This window comes from Erinaceus europaeus, chromosome 4 (assembly GCF_950295315.1).
Source record: "Erinaceus europaeus chromosome 4, mEriEur2.1, whole genome shotgun sequence".
Classification (NCBI taxonomy): Eukaryota; Metazoa; Chordata; class Mammalia; order Eulipotyphla; family Erinaceidae; genus Erinaceus; species Erinaceus europaeus.
In genome coordinates this window covers 56958347-56964612 of record NC_080165.1, presented here as the reverse complement: position 1 = coordinate 56964612, position 6266 = coordinate 56958347, and the positions used below count along the sequence as shown (strand labels likewise).

At 45.0% G+C, this 6266-nt stretch overlaps 1 long non-coding RNA gene across 1 annotated transcript; it reads right to left on the bottom strand.

Moving 5' to 3' along the window:
- Window positions 1–661: 661 nt before the first annotated feature.
- LOC132538071 (uncharacterized) lies at window positions 662–6211 on the bottom strand. Its single transcript, XR_009549485.1, has 2 exons — window positions 4678–6211; window positions 662–1079 (listed from the first exon to the last, which is right to left on the bottom strand). It is a non-coding gene; the product is annotated as an uncharacterized LOC132538071 (long non-coding RNA).
- Window positions 6212–6266: the final 55 nt, after the last annotated feature.

Sequence of the window (6266 nt, the reverse complement as noted above, 5' to 3'; positions counted from 1 at the left end):
TTTCCTCCTCTACAAATCACTCAGGTCCCAGCCTGAAGTCCCATGTCCTCCTGAAGATGCCAACAAAACTGCAACATGTTGCAAGGGGCAATGATGTTTACAGGTCTTAGTACATGATTACTGAACTACTGGACTGAGAGGGGTCACTATGGCCCGGAAACCAGTGCAAGGCTTCAGAGACTTGGCAATTTGGGCTGGTGAACCCACTCAGTTTTTACAAATCTGGGAAGAATGGGGACCACAGAAAGTTACGGAAAGAATATAAGTAAGTGTACATATATTTGATCTCCAATCAGTTTGATTTAAAGTGGTAAATGGGTTAAAGGAAACCTAGATACCAGCACTTAGCAAGTGTCTACTTACACTAAGCAGCTGTTCCTAGTGGTCTCCTTGCTAACCTGGATCTATGGATGATCCAGCTCTTGGGAGTTTAGCTTGTAGTTAAGGAGGCAAGAATAACACTCATGAAGTTACACATACACACGAAAATACCCAGTAGCACAGGATTAACCTAAGCTGTGTGGTATATAAATTACCAATCCTATAATTTAAACTGAGAATAGGAACAGGGAGATAGCTCAGTAGTAGAGCATGGGGTTTATATGCCTTAGGTTTCAGGTCTAATTCCTGGCATGGCATGCTCTGAAGCAGTGCTCTGGTCTTCTCTGCCATAAAATTTAATAGACACATATTTAAAATAAACAAGTTGATGTGGTTTTCTGAGAGCAGTCTTCATAAAAGCTACAGGAGGTGGTGAGTCTTCATTTGGATCCTGGAGAACAACAGAAATAGGGAAGGGGCTGGGAGACTGATGGGGAGGAGAAGGAAGAAAAAGTTTAGTATATTCATAAATGTGTAAACAGACCAACCTAACCAGAGTGGAATTTTTGAGAGGTTGGAAAGCAGAGAAATGAAGAGCTAAGAGATGGAGTGAGCCCAGATGGTGGAGACACTTGAAAATCTGGCTGAGTAGTTCATTCATTTGTTTGTGATTTAATTAATCTGTCTTTCCTTTCTTCTATTCATCCATCTAGCAAATATTTCCTGAATGTCTGATACATACAGTCCCATGCTAGGAGCTGTAAAAGAAACAGGCAAGTGTAGAGATTGTGATGTCATCCCTAAGAATCTATTAAACTGCAACCTTAAAATTTAGGGAAGAGTAGAGACACTCATATGAAAATATCAAGGGTGCTTCAACGGGGGACAGGAGCCATTTGCTCAGCAGTGCAGAGTGACCCAGGAGAGCAGAGAGAGTGAGGGCTCACTGCCATGTAGGCTGAGCATGGAGGCAGTATTTGAGCTGTGCCTTGAAAGGGAGGCAAGTCTGAAAGCAGGAGCAGGAGTTCCAGCAGGGGAATCAACAGGTATATAAATGGGAAACCAAACATTCTATTCAGGAAACCACAAGCCATCTGAGATGATCACAGGGGTTGGTGTATAAGAAGAGAGACAGATATTAAATTGGAATTGAGAAATCCCAGAACATGGAAATGAGAAAGGACCTCTGAACCTTCTATCTCCCCTGCTCCTTCCAACCAGTAATACACAGTGGTCACTGGGCTGGCCTTCCTTCCCCAGACTGTGGTCCTCTCTTCTTCTCAGAGCTGAGAGACCACAAGTGTTAGACCAACTGTTGTTATCAACAGTCCCACAGCAGTGGGACATTGTAAGCCAGTGTAGTTGGCAAGGAACCTCTGCTCTGTTCTGCTCTACTCTGCTCGTCAGGTGCCCAGATTCTTGTGACACCATCTGCAACCACAGGTTTAAGAGTTATAGTGTGGAGAAGGCATGCCCACAATATTTCATGTGTGAGGACCAGTCACATGGCCTTACTTGAATGACAGAGGTATAGTTTAACTGTGTGTACAGAAAAGGAAACAGGTTTAGGGGCCGGGTGGTGGCGCACCTGGTTGAGTGCACAAGGACCCAGGTTCGAGCCCCCAGTTCTCACTTGCAGGGGAAAAGCTTCACAAGTGGTGAAGCAATGCTACAGGTGTGCCTCTCTGTCTCTTGCCCTCTCTATCCCTCCCTTCCCTCTCGATTTCTGACTGTCTCTATCCAATAAATAAATAAATAAATTTTTTAAAAAAGAAAAGGAAACAGGTTTGATGAAAATCTAGTCCACCTTAACTATGACCATGTTATTTATTTATTTATTTATTATTGGATAGAAACAAAGAAATGGAGAGGGGAGGAGGAGATAGAGAGGGAAAGAGACAAAGAGATACCTGCAGCGCTGCTTTACCACATGTGAAGTTTCCCCCTTGCAGGTAGAGGCCAGGGGCTTGAACCTGGGTCCTTGAGCACTGTAATGTGCGTGCTTAACCAGATGTGCCACCACATGGTTCCTTGACTATTTTATCTATAGTCCTCATGTAAAAATGATACTTCACTTGAGGAGGGAAAAATAAAGATTGAGTGGGGGCCTGAGGGAATGGCAAAGGCCTGGCAGAACCAGATCATCATTCTGATCCAAAGTTTAGTCCTAACCATCCTTCATACTCTGAGTGTGAGTGCTGGTAGGTGGCTTAGCACCTCCTTTCCTCAATTTCCCTATTTGTCCAATGGGAATTCTAACCTGGTCCTCAAGGCAGGCGATACCTGTCCTTGACCTCCCCACCAGAGGGAACAAGGACAGCTTGGGAGACAGTCATCCAGCCCTCTGTCCCTCTGGTGTCCTATGAGATTGAAGAGGAAGCTAAAGAGCAGAATGTTATTACAGCTTTTCCATAATGCAATGTCATCAAGAAGCGGGGGCCTCTGGACAGCACCTGGCAGCCCCATCACTCTTCCCAGCTGCGTAGAGCCTGTTAGACCGCGCTGGAAAGGGCAGGACAGCAGTCTAATAAAACAAATGGCAAGGCACCAGCGCTCAGCAGCAGCTCTTCAAAATGATCTAAACTTCTGACTTTCGATTTACATCTGCATCCTCTGTGGCCAAAAACATAAAGCAGAAGATGAGGGAGAGAGCTAAACTGAAGGCATGGGTGCCAAGAATTAGAGGGGAGGGAGGAGAAAAGGCAGCCCTGGGATGATACCAAGTTGAGCGCTCGCCAGGCAGGCTGATGTCCTTCTTGTCAAGCACTGCTCAGAACATCTCCCCTCTGTTACTAAGCTGCCCTGAAGTTTGAGGACTAATTCAAAACCAAAACCCAGAAATCTACCTACTCCTGATTTGTCCTTCACCTTTTACCATCAGCCTTCTAGAGATGAGGAGGTTATCTGGGGCTGGGGATGGTGTCTGTTGGCTTCTGGTTGATTCATTTAGTAGGAGACCACTGTGTGTCTGGGTCTGTTATTAAATAGTGATTAGTACTGTGAGACAAATGGGAACCATGATGATGAGACTGCTGTTTTAGATGGGGACTAGGTGTTGAGACAACCTTTCTGAAGTGACATGGACTAGAGAGCAGCATGAAGGGAAGGAGGCAGATCCCTGGGGCAGATGGCAAGAGTCTGGAGAGACCTAAGGGGCTTTAGTTATATCCAGATACTCTTTCAGGCCCCACCAAGGCCCATCTCTGTACCCCTCCAACATCTACATGGCTTGGGAAAGAAATCTCACCTCCAGAAAAAGGTATTGCCAGTGTGACCCTTTCAACTACTTTACACAGAGGATTAAATGACTAAGTACTCTGATGCAAGTCCAGACCCACTCTTTATGGTAACGTATCTAGGTATTGCAGCCAATCATTTCCTCCAGTTGAATAAGTTGAAAGAAGAAAAAATCAGGCAATCGTGCCCCACAATACAGCTAAGTATTTAATTCCTTTTTAATGTTTACATTATTAACACCAGCATTACAAAACGATATTTTTACTTTCAAGCGATTTAAATGTGCAATTCCGTGTCTCAATTACTGGGATCATTATAACTTGAAAAACCAGAGCAGCACTCATTCCCTCCCCTCTCCTCCCCCTGATGGTGCCTTGTTTCTATAAAGAGCGATCGGGGCTCCATAAAGCCCAAATACCCATTCCAAATGGATGGGGAGATGCAAGCCTGATGGGGGTTTTGAAGGAGCCAGGGGAGCTACATTCTGTGCTTCAGAATGAGTGACAGCCAGCAGGTGGGTGTCAAAATGGTCATCAACTCCCTGAGGGGCTGGCATAGCACAGCCACATTCCAAGCAGCAGCCTCTATTCATGTGCCCAGAATGGTACTGGGTAACTGACAAGCCAGTGAGCCCAGACTCTGGCTCCAACTACCCACAATCACAGAGGGGAAGAAGGAGGGTGAAACAAGGTCAGAAGGGATCCAAGAGTCCCTCGGGAAACTATAATGCTGACAGATACACACCATGAATGCAATGCATTCAATATAATAAAATAATGATCATCCTGGGCTTCACAGAGACCTGAAGAGGCATCTTGATAGGAGTCAAGTAAGAGCCAGTCTAGAGTCAGTCATTTAGGGTCAAGTCCAGACTCTTGCCATTTATCAGCTAGTAACCCTGGCAAGTCCTTAGCTCTCTGTGTGCCTTCACTTCCACCTCTAAGAAATGGAGATAATGCTTGCATTTAACTTTAAGAGCTTTTAGGAGTAAATGAATCAAAATATGTAAGGCGTTTAGAACAGTGCCTAGTAATGGCAAGTCCTCAGTTAAGTGATCACTTAGCACTATAATTCTTATTTTAAGACAGAAAACTAAAATTCAGTGATTTAATAGCTCACCCTAGGTTGGCTGCTCTAAAGGCCTTTGCCTTTGCTGTTCCTCTTCCTGGAAGTCATTCCAGCCCCTCCTGTGACTTAGGTTTCTCTCAAACATAAGCCCTTCCACAACCCCCCAAGCTCCAACCTTGCCCCATCCATTGTGAACCAATTACCTGCCTTGACCTCTCTTTGACACTTATTACACCTGAAATTATATTATTAATTAAATAGTCTAATACCCATAAAGCTCCATTAATATTGTTTAGTCACTTAAATGTGAAACCTATGGGATCAGCACCCTAGTCTGTCTCACTTAGCAACAGAGTTCCAGGCTGGCTTAACAGGTGTGTGATTTGTGCAGTCACATGGGCCCTTACACTTACCTCACACTAGCCTTAATACTCTACTGTCACTGTCTTGTGATTAATTTTTTTAATTTATTTTCCCTTTTGTTGCTCTTGTTGTTTTTCTTTTATTATTGTTTTTGTCGTTGATGATGATGTTGTTGTTAGAAAGGACAGAGAGAAATGGAGAGAGAGAAAGAGAGACACCTGCAGACCTGCTTCACTGCCTGTGAAGTGATTCCCCTGCAGGTGGGGAGCCGGGGGCTCAAACCGGAATCCTTATTCTGGTCCTTGCACTTTGTGTGTGATTAATTTTTTAACAAGAGGCTTTACATTTTCATTTTTCACTGGATCCCCACAAATTGTATAGGCAGTCCTGGATGGATGGATGGATGGATGGATGGATGGACGGATGGACGAATGGGCAAGTTCACATTCCAACTCCCGTCTGTCAGACTCCAAAGCTTCCCTACTGAGCCAAGACAAGTAGCCACCAACAGTGAGAGGAGGGGGCAGAACAGTCAGAACGAGGAACAACCACAACTGCACCCTTCTAAATGTTGTTCGTAAGAATGGAGATTCTTAGGAGGAGCCACTGGTTTGAGTTTCCCCTGATGTTTAGCTGTCCTTCTCAATCATTTTACTCCACTTGTGCCGCAAGCAGGGTGAAAATCATTTGTTGTCACTTACTGCGTCTGCTTGTGGAAGACACTGTGCACTGGACAGGTGCTCCTCAAAGCCACAGCTGTGGTGGGGCGTTGGGCTGAATTACGATGATCTGTGGCACCCAGAACAGTCTGAAGAGCCTGGGGTATATAACCCTCGGGTCTCAGGGTAGCCATGTGTCCATTGACTTGATAGTGAGGATGGAGCAGTGGACAAGGAATGTGGCACTAGAGTGCATTTCCTATCCCCCTAAATCACTACTTACTTCAGGTGAGGACCCCATGAACTCATTTTACCTCAAATAAGCATTGCACACCCTAGATCCCCAGAGGGGTTCATCCTGTAGGTCTTTGCTCTTAACAACTTCAAAACTTCTCCAAGCTGTTCCTGGTTAAAAGCTTTCATTGACCTTTCCTCAAAATAATCTCTTCTTCTTCTTGCTCCCATTCCTGCACCAGGCCTGAGTCTTATTGCTCAATGTCTCTCCATTCCCACTAATCCCAAACCCTAGAGACCCTGTAAGGACCAATCCAAACGTGCTGTACTTTGGAAACCGACTCTGATCTTTCTCCCCGACTCCCCTAGAAAGCCAGAAGTGAT